Genomic DNA, 18693 nt, shown 5'->3' on the forward strand with positions numbered 1-18693 from the left:
AAATAAAAAGTCTTACATCTGTCCTATTTAATTTGTCTAGTCATTTTTGTATGTATAAATCCCAAGAGAATTTTAAATAAATTTTTGTCATGTAGTAGTCACTTAAAATTTTCCTTAAGTATGAAATTTCTATAAAATTTCTCCTAAGGAGTAATTTTAGCTTTTTTAAAAATCAGTATCTTTGAAGAAACAATGATAATGTATTTTAAAAAACTATGAATGTGTCTATTAGTGACACTTAAAACTGTGCACAGCAGTTTATCTGTGCACATTTCCAGTAGGGTCTTAAACATCCTCTGGCCTTCTGAACATGGTCATCCTGATACAATGGTTCTTAATGTCTACCACATGTCTTCAGTATTATTGCACCATAAACTTTACATTCATTGATATCAGTGAGCTAAATGAAGGGAACTTAAATAGCTACTGCTTATACCAAATTTTCCAGGACAAATGCCATTATTTACTTCATATAATTTCCTTCAATTCACTGAATATATTACTACAATTAAATTAGATTTCATTTTTCAACATCTGAAGATCTTTCGAAGAACTACTTGACAAATTAGTGGGAAAGAGTGTGTGTGTGTTTGCATTTTAACCCATACTTACTAATTTTTGTTTTACAGTGTTTAATCACTGTAAGAACATCTCAGGTTAGTGACATTTTCAATTTCAATTAAAATTTTCACATTCTCACAGCATATTTTTATTCCTTTTTATAAGATAAATTTTATTATATTTTTCATACTATGGAAATATTCATTTACATTGTAGAAAACTTGGAAAATACAGATAATATCCTGAAAATGTAAAATAATAATCATTTACAGTGTCACCATCCACAGCATATTTTAATCTTCGGTCAGGTCTTTAAAATCTTAAGCACTTGACTTTGATCTATTTCTCATTTCCTACTGTATCTATGATTGATGTTGTCTTCATTCTATTACTTTTTCTTTTAAAAATGTAATTTTTTTATTAGTTCTATTTCTTTTATTCCTCCTGCTCTTATCTCCTGAGCTGGTCTTTAAAAGGCAATGTACATTTTCCTGTCTTCCTGAAAGGCTGAAAACCTTCCACTATTCTGAGCCTATTTCCAACAGTAAGCAGAAGAATCTTGTCTCAAAGCCAGCCCCACTCAATTTTCCATGAAGCCATTCTGCTTATACCCCACTTGAATAGAAATGATTTTCATGAAAACTTGAAGTAGAGATTCTTATTTCACTCTCAACATTCAACTTGGCTTTGATCATAGAGACCTGGGCTCCACTGGCGGGCAGAGACTTCTTACTGCCATACCCAGTAAGTGATTTTCACTCCTCCCTGAGATTAAGTTCAGCATTGTCATGGCAAGCTGTAGTGCTCTTCTTCTAGTCCCTGAACAGCACTTTTACTTACATGGCCCATGCTGGTTCCCTGCATGAATTCTCTGGCTCAAAGCACTATGTTATTGATTAGTTTGTACCATTCAAAGGTTTAGATGGTAACTGTTTTCAAATCCACTTTGGAAAGATAACACAAAATTAGACAGAAAACTTATATACTGTTCAAAAACATAAAGAAACAAACTCCTCTCTTATAGAAGCTTATAAAGGCTATTAATATATGTCTGTGCATTTACTTTAAAACATGTAAAATACACCTTAAATGATTTTCCTTTCACTGAAAAGCTCATGGTAGAAATCTCAAGCTAAGAAGCAGTATGCTTTAATTCATTTTTAAAATGTTGAAATAAGTGCTTCATTTAGGTCTATAAAATATTGCAAAAGGCATTTTCATTCATTTGTAATGTTTCAAGTTTCTGTTGATCTCTTTGATAAAGCCATTTTTTTCTTTCTTTTTTTATTTCAGAATATTTCAGGGATACAATGGTTTAGGTTACATATATTGCCTTTGCACTACCTGAGTTAGAGCTACAAGTGTGCCCATCCTCAGCAGTGTGCTCCGGCGCCCATTAGGTGTGACTATACCCATCCCCCCCACCTGCCCAACACCCAATGAATGTCTTACTTCCATATGTGCACATAAGTGTTGATCAATTAGTACCAATTTGATGGAGAATACATGTGGTGCTTGTTTTTCCATTCTTGGGATACTTCACTTACAACAATGGGCTCCAGCTTCATCCAGGATAAGGCAAGAGGTGTTAGTTCACTCTTATTTTCTGTGGCTGAGTAGAAATCCATGGTATAATATACCACATTTTATTAATCCACTCATGTATTGATGGGCACTTGGGTTGTTTCCACATCTTTGCAGTTGTGAATTGTGCTGCTGTAAACATTCGAATACAGATGTCTTTATTATAGACTGTCTTTTTTCCCTTTGGGTAGTTGCCCAGTAATGGGATTGCTGGATCAAATGGTAGTTCTACTTTTAGTCCTTTGAGGTATCTCCATATTATTAATACTTTCCACAGAGGTTGTACTAGTCTGTAGTCCCGCCAGCAGTATATGAGTGTTCCTATCTCTCCGCATCCATGCCGACATTTATTGTTTTGGGACTTTTTGATAAAAGCCATTCTCACAGGAGATTAGTGATATCTCATTGTGGTTTTGATCTGCATTTCCCTGATGATTAGAAATGTTGAGAATATTTTCATATGTTTCTTGGCCATTAGTTTATCATCTTTTGAAAAGTTTCTGTTCATGTCCTTTGCCCACTTTTTAATGGGGTTGATTGATTTTTTCTTGCTGATTTTCCTGAGTTCTATATAGATTCTAGTTATTAGCCCTTTGTTGGCTGTATAAGCATACAAATATTTCTCCCATTCTGTAGATTAGTCTCCCATTCTATTGCTCTAGTTATAGTTTCTTTGGCTGTGCAGAAGCTTTTTAACTTGATCAGGTTTATTTTTGCTGATGCTGTGATTGCTTTGGGATCTTCTTCATAAATTCTATGTCTAGGCTGATGTGTATAGGAGGTTTTCCTACATTTCCTTCTATAATAGAATTCCTATAGTTTCATAAAAATATGGAACGCTTCATGAAATTGTGTGTCATCCTTGCACACGGGCCATGCTAATCTTCTCTGTATCGTTCCAATTTTAGTATATGTGCTGCCGAAGGGAGCACTGATAAAGCCAATTTGAGAAGCCATGGATAAAAAAAAAAAAAACAATTAGAGCCAGCCACTTGGAAATCACTGTGGGATTCTCATTCAGTGTTTTCACTTCAGAATGAATTAAATAAGCAGGTAAGTTTACTTTATCTGATATATTTTTGTCCTGGTACTGTTAATAGTACTAATTAGCTCAAAAACTATGATCGGGTTTCAACATCCCTGTGCCTCAGTTTCTGCAGTTATGAGATGAGAGAGATTGACCAAGTGACCTCTAAATGCCCTTCCAGCCTTAGAGCCCTATGACTCTGAGTTTTTGTTTCTATTATCCAGGAAACAAAACAATCAATTATGATAAATTTTAATTTAGGATGGAAGGAGATGGCTTTATGGGATATGAGACTCTTGTGCTCTGTAGTGACTGTGTGGCCTGGGGTAATTTAAGATAATTTCTTCAAGTACCAGTGTCCTCACAGGTAAAATGGGAACAATTTCATGGGTCCTACCAACCTCAGATGTTTTTACAATGTTTTATTGAGAGAAATTAGGTGTAAAGTCACTGTTAATTTTATATCCAAAACAAATATGATATTATACATATGTATTATATATATAAATATATATCTTTCTCTGACTTATTAATTACACAATATAATGGGCTAAAATATTAAAGTATTAAGGATGTATGTGTGTGTATATATGTATATATTAAAATGTCATTCTGTGACATAAACCTTACCCCATTATATTATTTAAAACTCATTACCTAGTGCTGTATTTATTTTGTATAGGTCTTATCTTCTGCACTACATTGTTATTCTAAGGTATTGAGCTGTTTCTTGAGTTAGCAGTAATCTGTTCAAACTAGTTATTAAAATGTCCACTGTCCCTACTGTTATAGGTCCATCAGACCCAATTGTAATGCCAAGCTTGGGTTGCAACCAGCCTGTATAATTACTTCCATCAAAGATCATGTTCTTAGCCTGGGCACTGCTGGGGAGCAAGTGCAGGATTGGATCACCTTTGGTATAAACTACAATTGCCTGTTCCCACTCTGGTCTGAGGACATCTCCCTTCATTAATTTTTTTTCTAATCAGTTCTATTGACCTATTATTGAAATATAAGAAACTGCATATTCAATGAATATAACTGGATAAGCTTTGACATATGTATAAACCCATGAAACCATCATCACAATCAAGATACTGTTCCTATTGATCTTGATGAGTCTTAAGGGAATTCATTGTGTTCCTCAGCTGGATAATTGTCTCCCTAGAGACAGGCTAGGTGATGCTGTGCTATTATACACACCTAAATCTCAGGGCTTTATTTCTTGCTCACACTATATCTACTTTGGATGGTAGAGCACTGCTCTGCAGCCTTATCATCCTAATTTCGGGGCTAGGATGTCAACACAGCCACCCTCTGGAACGTTACAAGAAATCATGGAGGAAAAAAAGAAAGAAATTGTGGGAAATGTGCACTGGCTTTTTAAACTCCCACCTTTCACCTGCAAATGACAAACACTACTCATGTTTCATTGCCAAAGAAATCATACAACCATGCCTGAATTCAATCAGGCAGAGAAATGTAATCCCACCAATGTTCTGAGAGAGAGAGAGAGAGAGAGAGAAACACCAAATATTTATGTAAAAATCCACTGTCTTCTCAGTAACCTACTACTATTTTTTAATGGCTTCAGTTCTAGGAGCTATAAATTAAAAAAAGAGACAGCTTAGTACTTGTGAACTTCTTCCTTTTGCCTATAATTTAAGTCTCCGAGATTTCAAGAGTCAATAAGACATGGCTTCCTTTGTAGAAAAAACAATATAGGGCAAAAAAAAAGAAGAATTGATATATTCATGCATTATCCAATCATCATGGATGTGTATTCTAAGGGGAGCATATGATTTGATTTTTAATGTCATATAAATAACTAATGATCATAGTAATGTCACTGTAAGAGGATTTATTTTTATCTTCTGTTTGACACAGGTAATTATTACCATGGATAAAAGAGCTAACATGTAAGTCACTGTAAACACACAGACCACTGTCAATATGCTTCTGTTCATGATTGCCTTGGCAACACTTCAACATATATTGAGCACCAACTCAATATTAGCTCTTTTCTAGACACTGAGGACCCATCACTGAACAAAACAGACAACAGTCACTACTTCATGGAAATTTTAGCCTGGAGAGAGTGAAAATACAATAAACGAATTTTTATGCATAGTAGAGGTTAAATCTTGAAAGTGTAATAAAAATATAAAGCAGGAAATGAAGACGAGGTAGGGGTGGTAATTTTAAATAGAGTGATTGTGGAAGGCTGTCCTGAGAAGGTGACATTTGAGTAAAGACATGGAATCAGTGACTGAGTGAACTACAAGGAGAAATGAAAGATCAAATGCAAAGCAATTGGGAAATGAGCTTCCCAATACAATTCAAGTATTCCTAATCGTGATGTTTGTTAACTTTGCACATTTATCATACTATTAACATCCCTTTGCCAGCTATCACTAATTGTTCCTCAGTAACTACTTCCCAAATTTTACCAGGGCCCATAACTACCAGTTATAGATCAGTCTCCCCTGTGCCTATGTGTGTCATATGTCTGTGCTCTGTCCAGTGGCTACACAGGAGTGTAGTGATACGAGCAATTTTTGAGCTGAGTTCTTAAAAAGCTGCTGCTTAGGCCAGGCGCGGTGCCTCACGCCTATAATCCTAGCCTTCTGGGAGGCCGAGGCGGGTGGATCGCTTGAGGTCGGGAGTTCGAGACCAGCCTGAGCGAGACCCCGTCTCTACTAAAAATAGAAATAAAAAAATTATCTAGACAACTAAAAATATATATAGAAAAAATTAGCCGGGCATGGTGGTGCATGCCTGTAGTCCCAGCTACTTAGGAGGCTGAGGCAGTAGGATTGCTTAAGCCCAGGAGTTTGAGGTTGCTGTGAGCTAGGCTGACGCCAGGGCATTCACTCTAGCCCTGGCAACAAAGTGAGACTCTGTCTCAAAAAAAAAAAAAAAAAAAAGCTGCTGCTTAGGCAGAGGATCACTTGAGCCCAGGAGTTCAAGACCAGCCTGAGCAAGAGCGAGACCCTGTTTCTACAAAAAATGGAAAAATTCTCCAGGCATGATGGCATGCACCTATAGTCCCAGCTACTCAGGAGGCTGAGGCAAGAGAATCACTTGAGCCCAGGAGTTCGAGGTTGCTGTGAGCTGTGATGACACCACTTTCATTCTAGCCCTGGTGACAGAGCGAGACCCTGTGTCAAAAAACAAAAAAAAATGCTACTGCTTGCCTTCCACCTACTCTCTCTTTCTTCTTTCTGCTCTTTGCCCAATTGTTACAAATGGGGCAGCCCTTAGACCTAAAGAGATGAAAAGTATTAGGGTCACACAGCATCCACCGGCCTCTCATCTCTGGATCAATATGTGAGAGAAATAAATTTCTGTCTTATTTAAGCCTTTGTATTTTGGGATGTCTTTGTCGAGGCAGATGAGCAGCCCACTAACACAGTGCCTGCTGTCCCAGATTAATTATTGTCCCTTTTCACACTTGAAAGCACCCTGGATTGGGCAACAAATGACAGAGTCACTCTAACTCTAAACACATAAAAGGTTATCATTATATCATGTGCTTATTCCCCGACCTCAAGAAATCGTTTGCTCCTGTAAACATTATCATTCAATAGCACTGTGATAGAAAGTATTCTCATCTTTGAACAACCTGAAGGGCAGAGGATGATACCTATTTATGTTTTGAAAGTGAAACAGGACAAACTCTACAAAGCCTTTGAAGATAAAGGCACAGGACAAAAAAGCCGCTCAGCACAATCCTTATTCTTGAAAAACATGGCTTTCCAAGCTATATTGTCATCACAGAGGTTCAGTGGCTTTCAATTTGAAGATTACCTGCCTATCAGAAAACAAACAAAAAAGAACCCCAGCAACTCCACGGGGACAGCAAAATCATAGCCAAGCGTTGACTAGTAAGAGCTAGGGATGAAACCATCCCTGGTCCAGGAGGAGGGAAGGACTTTTAAGTACCAGATTGCTTTTGAGAATTGAAGTAATTCTTAATTCTTAGCATTTTAAAGATTGCTCAAATATCTTATGCAGAAGGCAAAAATAATGACTCAAAGATATAAACCAGAACTGGAGGTAAATGTTGGAAGAGATCGAGGATAGTAGTCCTGTCCTTGCTTGGGAACACCTGGCCAAGACTACCGTTCCTCCCTCCTCTCCAACAAGCACCCGCCCCCCCCAGCCACAAGTACACCTTATGTCCCTCTACTGCCAATCTCCAACTTACCACACATTTCTCAAGGTGTGCTAGAACTGAGGGTCAGATACAAGCAAAGCCTCTTAAATTCCCAACTTCTCTTCTAAATAGCACTATTACCTTCTTGCGCTGAGACCTGAGTCTCCTTTGAGGATGCTGCTTCCTTACAGCTCTCTCACTTGGGGACTTTCTTACTCTTCCACATTCCTGTTTCTACCTGGAGGTGTACTAGGGTCCTCCTTTTTCTTCATTGTTGCTTTGAGACATCTCCTTCCCTTTTCCCTAAAAAATTCCCCAGACTGCAAGCTTTAGCTATTGCCCATCATTTTCTTGGTAATTCCACCTCATAATGCCATTGAGATTTTTATCACCTGATTTACTGTTGCTCCTTAATTACTCCTCTCAAGTCTTGATGAATTAAATATGTCTGTGAATGATTCTTTTAATTCCTTGGCCTCTTGATTCCTTTACCCCTTTTACTCCAGAATGCCTGTCCTTCTTATACATACTAACTCACTCTCACTGATGTTTCTTGGGCCTTGTTACTAGTAACTGAATTCTCTCCATAATATAAATTTAACCACCCTACCCAACAATTATCACCTATTTTTTTGATGTACTCTCTCAAATATGCCTACTCTAGCATTTCTTCAACTACAACTGCAATCCTTCGAGCCTACCAACTCTTTACTGTCTCACTCTCCTCATGGCCTTTCCTCTCCTACTTATATTCTATGATTAATTATTATAATATTCCCTCTGTATATATGCTCATTTACCTTCTACCTCACTCTACTTGTTAAGCCTACCTTGTAAACTCTCAAACCTAATTAAATCAGATTTTCCACTTAGCACAGGAAAATTGGTTGAAGAAAAACATACAATATATTAAATTGTCTTACTTTTTTGTAACAGCCATATTAGTCTATTTAAGCTGCTATAACAAAATATCATAAACTGAGTAGCTTATAAACAACAAAAGTTTATTTCTTGCAGTTCTGGAGGCTGGGAAGCCTGAGATCAGGGCAGATTCAATGTCTGGTGAGGAGCTCCTTCCTAGCTCACAGACAGTATCTTCGTGCTATGTCCTCACATGATGGAAGGGGTAGCTAGATCTCTGGGGTCTCTTTTCTAAAAGTACTAATCACATTCATGAGAGTTCTGAGATAGGGAACTAGCAGACTCTGCTCAATAAGGAGTCATAAGATCCAAACCGAGGACTCTGATAAAACAAGGGGCAGTAGAGAAGCCAGCCAAAACCAGCAAGAACCAACATGGCCACAAAAGTTTATTTTTACTTTAATAAACTTGCTTTTTTCTTTACTCTGTCAACTTGCTCTTGAGTTCTTTCCTGCACGAAGCCAAGAACTCACTTAGCCTTGAGGCTGAACCCCAGTTTTTGGGGTCTATTTTCCCATATCATGTCTCCTGGGGCCCAACAGAGAGAAATCCTCACCTGGGCCCCAAATCAAGCCTGTGTGGCATCATTCAGATGTGATGAATGGGTGAGCCTTCCTTTGTCATACTTGGTTATTGCACTGTGAATGGCCAACTTCTTGATATGCCTTCTTTTACTTGTGGCTTTTGTGATCTTTTAACCTCTTTTCCTTTCTAGTTACCAACACATGCTTATGCTCCTTTCACTGTTGGATTTATAACCTTTGTTTTGGCCACTTGGGTAACTGTCTGTATTTTATGTCTGGCAAAGCACTTTCCTTGTTTACTCTAAAACTCCACCTTTTTTTGCCCTGACCCAGTCACTCTTAAACCTGTTTGACTTTCTTTTGGGATCTGAACCCTCTTTTGTTCCTTTGTTGGTTAAGAGGTTCCTATTTGTGTTGTGTGGCTCTGGGCTGCTCTGACTCCCGTTTGTGTTAAGGTGTGTACCTTTGAAGATCACTGTTGGCCGCTGCCCCATGGATGTTCTGGGCTTCTCAGCAGGCTGCCCCCCAGATGTCCCAGGGTTTTGGTTTATGGTATAGAAACTCTCATTGCTAGTTGATTCCCAGATGCTCTGGATTAATTGACACTGGGTGCCCTGGATTCAGGTCTGACGATTGCATTAGAAGCCAGTTCTGAATTGCCTTCCCTACGACATCTGCTACTATAGAGTTAAAATGTAGTCTGTTAAGCTGTCTATCTTATTTTCTTTTCTACCTACTTTGAAATTGCAGTTGCTTAGTTACTGGTATTGAGATAAAACTCACTGTCTATGGTATCACTAATTCAGCATTACTTGGAGTAGCTAGTTCTAGCTACAATGTGAAAATTAAAAACTCATTTGAAACTGAAGGAAAAAAAAGGTAAAAGAGGCTTTTTAAAATCAAACTACCATGGAAGCTGTGCTACCCAAAACTCTCGTCCATAATTTTCATTGCATTACCTATTGGGGCAACCAAAGTTTGGCCATTTGAACAAGTTCCAATGTTGTAGAAAAGCAGTTTGTATACAAACATCTTTTACAAACTGGTGAGTTTATATTGTTATATCATGGCTGGAACTTGGAGGTTAAAACTATTAAGATCTTTGTGTGCATGTTATGTATATATGTTTGATTATATTTGTATATGTGTTATGTGTTGTGTTTATAAGGTACCAAATTGACTTATAAGGCACACTTATAAATAAGGAAATAAGTCGAAATGTTCTTCAAATGCATGTGAATTTAGTAAATTTTTGGTAAATAAGCCAAGTTATTAAAATAAGAAAATGTATTATTGAAAAACTAAAAATGTCTTCAAATTGTCAGCATACATTTTTGCCTGGGTTTACTAGTCATTTTTATGTTTTTAAGATGTCAGAGTTTGATAAAAGTTATAAAATTATAAACCAGCTGGAAACAAATTATCTGTGCTTATGTAATATTTAATAAGTAATACTAATTTAATGTTGATTTAATAAAACAATTAAATCTTCTGAGTTATCAGCAAAAATACTTATGTGTTTAAGGTTCTTACTAAGCACAATATCTAGGTCAAAAGGAAAATAAAATAATAACAAATCTAAATAAACTGCTAAAATAAATTAGGTAAATACAAATAAAATAACTGCTGTGACAGATAATTCAAGATTTCTTCCTTCCTAGGTTTTCATCAAGGTTTGGGTTACTAAGAATAAAATTCAAGTCAATATATGTAATTTTATATATATATATATATAAAATATACCAAAAAAGATGTTTTTTAATAAAAGATTGTAGAAGAGACATAACATGTGTTCTTCATTAAGAAAATAAATTAAAACAAAATTAAAAAGAAGCAGCAAGTAAGAGAGAGAGTGATATAAAAAAGTTATGGGTGTAAAGATGCATTTTTGATAAAAAATGGTTAAAGGAAAAGAGAATAATTTAATATGTAAAAGGATCTTATATGATGAATTTTGTCCTAAAATAAGATGACTAGTCATTTAAAAAGGAGAAACTTAGGACAAAATAAAAAGTCCAAGCATGTCACAGATGTCTATGTAAGTTGTGATAAGCTTCATGAAAGAGAATTTATAAAAAAAATTTCATATGTGATCAAATTGAGTACAATTGAAAAAAATAGGTTAAAACAACAAGATTCTCTTAAAGTATTTATTTACTTTTAATAAAATTACAAAACATTTTGTTTCCTATTCTATAATCTGCTTTACTTGAGACTTCTCAGATTTATATTCCAGAAGTTCAACTTTTGCTAAGTCTTGCTGCTTTTAGCTTTTTCTCCGCTTATAAAGGCCAGGATGATAACTCTCTCCTTCAACCTTTTTTGTCAGCTTCCATAACTTTCTCCCTTCTAGTTCTAAGTTGTTGTTATGGCCTAATGCTAAAATGTTTTATCTTAAAGGTTTAGAAAAACAATGTTTCCCTCCAGTATAACTTAATTCTATACTTGTTTTTCTCGATATGTCTAAATTATTCAATGTGGTCAGAAAATTTTTCATGTTGTTGCTAAGAGTCTTTTGCTTTCCTACTCAAGGTACTAGTTTTTCTTATTCACATTCCTCTATAATATACTATAAACTCACGACCTTGCACACTCTTCCTTTGTCTAATTAACTCAAGTATTCTTTTCATTAGGTTTGACTTCTAAGTTGGGTTTCCCATAAGAAAAAAAATCATTCACATCACAGAAGTTTTGTTTGTTTGTCTATTTGTTTTTTATCTTTTGGTAGCTGATCTGGAAATTAGGAATTTTGTGTTTTGTCATGATAATTCCTGTGTTGTCCTTGTGAAATTTTTGATTGTTTGGAAAAACTAAAATATGCTGAAATAAAAAAGAAAAGAAAAAAAAGTTGAGGTTTTTGCATCCATGTAACTTTCTGTGTTGCCTTTAAAGTCTTTTGATTATCACTCTTGATTAAGTTAATTGCTATTATTTTACAGTGACCTGTGATTCTATTTTAATCAGGTATTTGTGAGCTTTTGACATCTTTCACAAATGTCCTCAAAATCAAATACTGGTAACTAACTTTTGTGCAGTTAAGTTACATGGTTTTGACTCATGGGTATCTAATACCAAACAAGTTAACCAGAGTCTCTTTTTCAGACCCAGAAAAAGACAATAATCAAAATAAACTGCTTTCATAAAACAAAGTAGGCCAGTATTCAGAGACATTAAGACTCATTTAATAATTTTACTTCTATCCAAATTAATATTAATTTGTTACTAGAGAATTTAAATGATTAACTACCTGTAAGTTTCCCTGTCATTATCAGAACTAGGCATGATTTATAAGCTTTTTGTTTAAAACATGGCTAATTCTTTAAAAGGACCACAAAAAACATTCTGATACAAAGGTTTTTAAATCCTCAGGCTGAAATGGTTATGTTTTGTGTTACAAAATTCCTACAAGTCTACAACTAAAACCAAGATTCTCAATGCTTATACATAAGTTAATTTTGGAAACTTGCCTTTGGTGTTTTAGTTTTTGCTCTTCTGTTACCTAAAAGATTTTAAAGGATTGATAATGACCAAGGTTCCCATTCCACAGGACACAACATTCGGAAATGGGCAACCGAATAAAATATAGACTAGAGATTTTACCTGCCATATAATCCAACAGGGGCAAGGGTAACAAAAAGAAAAAGTGGTTTGTGCACTGTCCAAGGACGCTCCATAAAGTCATAGACTAAGAATCTCCCGGGGGCTTATCCAGGTTTTCAGTGGGTCCCCCACTGCCACGCATAACATCACTCCTTATGAGCTGATGGCAAGGCCTGTAGAACGAGCCCCATGAACTCTCAGAGTTACCTCTGCAACGCCGAGCCCAGCCCCTAAAGCAGATGGCCACACCAGGCTCCTGAGAACACCCACAGACCTGATGAGTGGCCATGCCTGCACAGACCTAAAATTGAGCTGGAAAGGTGCCTCCACAATGGGTCGGCTTTACGGTGCTGGAAGGTGCCATGGAGATGGCTAACGATGAGGTGCTCCAACTGTGCTCCTTGACAGAGGTCCGAGAGCCTTGTGATGCCATCATACAACCGGAGCCATTATAGTTCAAGTGTCCTGGGCAAGCCCGAAACTTATCCATTGGCTGTTATCCCTGCTCCTGGGGAGGGAAGCCACGTGTGATATTGTAGGCCAGGCTCGAAGCCTGTAGCAGCCTCCCTAATAGGGCCTATGAGAGAAAATACATCAGTAATAATATTATAGGGAGTAGATTTGCCTGTGAAAATTCCTTCTAACCCCCCGTGTTTGCACCCATAGGTTATTGTTCCTGCTCTCTCTGGCAAATGACAATGTCTTTTTAGATTGGGCCATGACAACAGCAGTGATCAACAGTCAGTCTGTCTACTGGGTTTGCAGATATCTACCTTTGTCCAGTGGGAGCGAGCTGCCATGGAATGTGCTGCACTTAACATCACAGAATTGGAGGGACTACATGAGCTCTCTGAGGAGTGACAACACTGCCCATGCGGGTGACCATTTGTCATTGACAACTACATCTCAGAATACCTCCCACCTGCCAACTGTCAGTAAAACTAAAAGACATGCTTTTATATTGGTGAGAGAACACATAAATACTACACACAGCTAACACACGTCAATTTGGGATAGGCTAACATAGATAAAGGCTTAACATGGGATGTTATACCAAAAGGCCCCCCTGTGCATAAAAAGACATAATCATACTGCAAAAATTCTTCCACATACTCCACAAGATTATAAGAGCTGGGGAATGGGGTAAATTGAGGGGAAAATACAAGATCCCCATCACATAACAGAAACACTGTGCTAGCCTGGATTGCTTGGCAAAGTTATTACAAAGCAAACTAGACAGGTACCAACCAAGATAACAACTGGGCCCAGGAAAAGTGTCCAGCACTTTCTTGCCTTAAAATGGGCAGCTCAAACTGGCCCAGAACTTCTCTGGTTGTCCTACAGTGGCCTTGAGCTAATTGTAATACTAAAATCCTTTCCCCATGAAAAATTGTAATACCACTAACATAACAGGGGTTTCATGATAGAGTATGATGATGAAACTGTGCCTCTGTGATTTATTTACTGTAAACAAGCAAAGATACACCAAAAAACTTTGCCTCCCTCGTGAAAACCATCCATCAGTCTTATCCTGGCTAGGACGGGAGCCACTATCAGAATGAATATCACTTGAGAAGGTTTTATTTATGAGTCTACCCTAAAAGAATTTGTCTCCCCAGCTAAATGTTCTGGCCCAAACTACTAGAGATACTTTAACTAGGCTTAAGACCTTCATGGATTCTATAACCAATATAATAATAGATACCCAGTTAGCCTTACATTATTTATTGGCTTAAGGTAGTGTTTGTACAGTAATCAATCAAACTTACTATACTTATGTCAGGGCCAGTAGCCAAATAGAAGAAGATATAAAAAATATATAAGCAAGATAAATGGCTACACTGTTTTGGTCAAGGTGCCATCTTAGAGGAAACTATCTGAGACTCAATAAAAGGATTTTTACCATCTGTTACATGGTTTCTGCCCCTATTAGGGCCTTTAGTGGCAATTTTATTACTGTCAATCTTTGGTCCTTACTTGTTTAACCTCCTTATAAATTTTGTATCTTCCAGATTACAACAATTCCACATAAATATGATGCAGGCATAGGGCTTCCGGCCTACCCCATGAGCCGATCCAGAGCATAGAAATGTCTTGCCTTGGACTCCTTAGGTCTGACATCCAGAGATTTTTACTCCTTCCATGATAGGCAGGGCCAATGCCCCACATCAGAAGACAGCCCCTGTAAGATTAAGGAATATGTAACCTCTGAGGGGAGAATGAGATAGGAGGCTGGCAGGCCCTGCTCAGTAGAAAGTCATAAGACTGGAACCAAGGAGGCAGCAGAGAAGCCAGCCAAAACCAGCTAGAACCAAGATGGCCATGAAAAACAACCTCAGCCTACCCTCACCCCTCTCCCAGAAATCTTTTAAATAATTCTCCCTTCACTTAATATAAAATTAAATAGAAGGTATGAAATAAGACCCCGGAAACTCACAAGGTGCTACTCTCTGTTGCTCTTCTCTCTTAGAGAGCTATTTCTAAGAACTATTTCTCTCTTAGAAATAGCTACCACTTTATCTATGGAGCAGTGTCCTTCTGTTTCTTTGTTATTTCAATAAACTTGCTTTTGCTTTACTCTGTTGGCTCACTCTTGAATTCTTTCCCGTGGGAAGCCAAGAACCCCCTTGACCTTCAGGGAGGACCCCACTTTTGAGGTCCACTTTTCTGTAGCAGCTCCACCCTCACAACTTAATAACCTCCAAAATACTATCTTGTAATACTGTCACATTGTAATACTACCTTGTAATACTATGACATTGGGGGATGGGATTTCAACATATGAATTTGGGAGGGGATGCAAACATTTAGCAACTACTCATCTCACATGGCCACTTAGTGTGCTCCCCAGGTAAGCATACAATGGCCCCAATAGCCAAATTCAGCCCATTGTCTGATTTTATTATTTTAAAAAAGTTTTATTGTAACACAGCAGCACCCATTTGTTTGTGTATTATATACAGCTGCTTTTGGTGTTATGCAGGGCTGAGCAGTTTTGTTTGTTTGTGTGGTTTTTTTAATGAGAAAGACCAGATGTTCCATTAAAGGTTAAAATATTTAATATGTGGTCCTTCATAGAAAAAGTTTGCCAACATTTTCCTCTCATCTATTCACTATCTCATTCTCCCGGATGACAATTTTAAGCCTTCTTCCTCTCAACTTTTCAACAATACCTCCGCAGTCTTCACTTTCATCTGATGCTATTGGTTCACATTTTATATAGAGAAAAAGAAGCTGTAAGCACGGAAGATCCACATGTTACCACCATTGCTCTTTCTCTCTACTGCTGTCCATGTCGACATAATTGGCAGTTTTCATTTCAGTTAGCAACTTCCCTTTTATTACTACAGATAAACAAGCATGCTGGCATTTGCTCTAGATTCTCTTTCCCCTCATCCACTCCAGAGTGTCAGTCTTATAATTATTGTTTGCTTTACCGAAGTATCCATTTTCCCATCTCTACTGGAGGATTCTCTTTAGCATACTAACTTGCTGTAAATTATTCCATCTTCAAAATTTCTTCCTTAGGCCTTCAGCTGCTGTCCTACTTTTCAGCTCTCCTTTATAGAACATCTCAAAAGAGTTGTCACCATTTCTGTATGCTCTCCTGAACTCATTGGATTTAGGCTTTTGTTCCCATCACTCAGCTGAAATTTCTCCTGTCAAAGTCACTAAGGATCTCCATTTCCTAGAACTCAATGGTCAATTTTCAGAGTATTATTTTCCACATATGACCTATTAGGAGCATATAGCAGAGTGAATCCCTCCATCGTTCTGCAAACTTTCTCTTCTGCAGGCGTCTAAGGCACGACACTCTCTGCTGATTTTCTCCTACTTTACTGGCTGCTCCTTTTCCTCTCCATGACCTCCAAACTTTAATGTGCCACCGGCTTGCTTCATGGGCCTCTGCACTCTTTCTCCTGCTCATCTCTGTTGTCTCTAGCTGATGATTCCCAGACCCCTCCTCTGAGTTCCAGACTCTCACAACCAATGATTTCTAAGAATCTTCCCCGTCCCAGGAAATGACAACTCCTCCCTTCTGGTTGAATTGGCCAAAAATGTTTGATTCAGCTAGAACCTTTTATTTCTCATTCTTACTTATCTCAGAAGCTAAGTCCTTACAGTGGCTTTCAAGGCTCTCTATGATTTGCTTCTCAACACCTCTCTGACTCTCTTCTAACTATTTTCCCTTGTTCTATTTGTTCCAACTGCACCAGTCTTGGTTTGAACTTCCAGAAATGTTTTGACCTCAGGGCCGTTGTATTTATTCCTCCTCCCTATTCCCTACTGACACCTTATAACTGGCATCTCTTCTCTATTTTTCTCCTTAGTACTTAACACTATCTGATGTACTTAATGTTTTTAGTAATGTATTTGTCTCCTTCCAACCATTAAAATATAAATTCCATAAAATGGGAATTTTTATGTTTTTGTTTTAGTGCTGTATCCCCTGAACCTGGAATAGTTCCTGGCTCATAGCAGGTTTTAATAACATACTTCTTGAATAAAAAAATTCACTCATATTCTTTAAAGACTGAAACAGTAAGCAGGCATATAAAAAATGGAGAAGAGAGGAGAATAAGGAGGTTTTCTCATAAAGACATTTTCTCTTGTCTGACCATCAAATGCTAGTGAATATAATCAGTCACAAGGTCATGTGTGTGTGTGTTTACTAATTTATATTATGTTTAATAAAGTATAAGCTGTCAGTTCTAAAAGCTTTTATTATGGGACCTGAAGTGGAAAATTGACTGCCTTGCATATTTTCTTTTTTGTGAATTGAGTTTTGGAAAAATCCCTTATTATTACAGTGAATATGTTCTATTGAGTTGATTTGGCTTGCAGACTAGTTTATAGGCTTTTCACTCCCATTCACTAGTTCCAATACTTTATAAATGATAAAATGTTCCATTTTTCCCCAGGTAAAATGGATTAGCAATCGTGTCTGTTTGGGATGATCAGGATCTTCTTCAAAAAATCATATAAGACCTCACTACCACAGGGTTGGGGGTCAAATGATGCAAAGCAACTTCTGTCAATCTGTGGTATGAAGGTGTCCTTTGAAATAACCTAATCTCTATAAACACAGATCTGACATATGGACAGGAGACACAGCCTGGAAGTTTACTAGATTACCATTTTAGCTCAATTCATTCATTCATTTACTGAATTCATTTCAACTCAATTCTTCACCAAACACTTATTGAACATCTATTATGTATCATGCACTATCACGTATACTGGGGATATGTTAATAAACAAGACATTATAAGTTTACCACTATCATGGGGCTTAAATTCTACTGGAAAAAATATAATATACAAAAAGAAAGATAAATATTGGGTAGCGATTATAATGATGATGTACATAAATATGGTGATGTGACTGATTGAAGGGCTACTACTACAGAATGGTTCAGTGAGGGCTCATCAGGATGAGTTCTAGGGGGCTATTGGGAAGGATGATTATTTTTTGGCAAAGGGAGCAGCTAGTTCTGCTACAAAGCTGTGTAGGCAGCAATAAATAAATATTGTATGTGCCTTACAGTTGCATACATTTATGGCCAAGTCTAAAGTAGCCAGTTCACATCTGCTTATTCCATAAAAATAAAGTTCACTGAATATATATTAATAAAATTAATAGACAATTATATGAATGTAGACAATATAGTAAAATAGAAGGGAGATATATATATACATAAAAAAACATATATATTACCACTACCAAAAGATGTCATTACTTTCTATGCATATATATGATTATGACAGACATAGCAATTCGGGAATTCTGGCAGGTAGTCTACTACCTCATATCCTACAATCATGGCAATTTTTAAAATTCTGATTTAATTTTAACTTTGTACATATTAAACATTTATACAAAAAAAATTACAACTATAGAAACAAGAAAAGTTCTATAACATTACTATCTCCTTCATCCAGTGCCCACTCACAAGATTCTAGAAACTAATTGCAGTAGTTTCTGGATTATCCTTGTCATATCTCTTTTTTATAAAAATAAACATATAAGATTTTTATTTTGGCCCTTCTTACATATAATGCAGCATACTACATAAACTTTTTTCAATATATACTTTTCAATTTATAAAATATCCTATAGGAGGTATCCAAAAAGAAGACATAACAATTCTAAGCATATATACACCCAATATAGGGGCTCCCAGATACATAAAGCAAATCTTCCTAGAGCTAAGCAAACAAATACATAGTACCATCAAAATTGTGGAGGACCTCAATATGCCACTGTCAGAACTTGATAAATCATCTAAGGAGAAAATTAATAAAGAAATAATGAAC

General features: G+C 36.8%; 1 non-coding gene across 1 annotated transcript; it reads right to left on the reverse strand.

Annotated features, from left to right (window-relative positions):
- Nucleotides 1–2970: 2970 nt before the first annotated feature.
- Nucleotides 2971–3077, reverse strand: LOC123623732. Its single transcript, XR_006730010.1, has one exon. It is a non-coding gene; the product is annotated as a U6 spliceosomal RNA (small nuclear RNA).
- Between the last annotated feature and the right edge of the window lie 15616 nt (nt 3078–18693).

This window comes from Lemur catta, chromosome 18 (genome assembly GCF_020740605.2).
Source record: "Lemur catta isolate mLemCat1 chromosome 18, mLemCat1.pri, whole genome shotgun sequence".
NCBI classification, from domain to species: Eukaryota; Metazoa; Chordata; class Mammalia; order Primates; family Lemuridae; genus Lemur; species Lemur catta.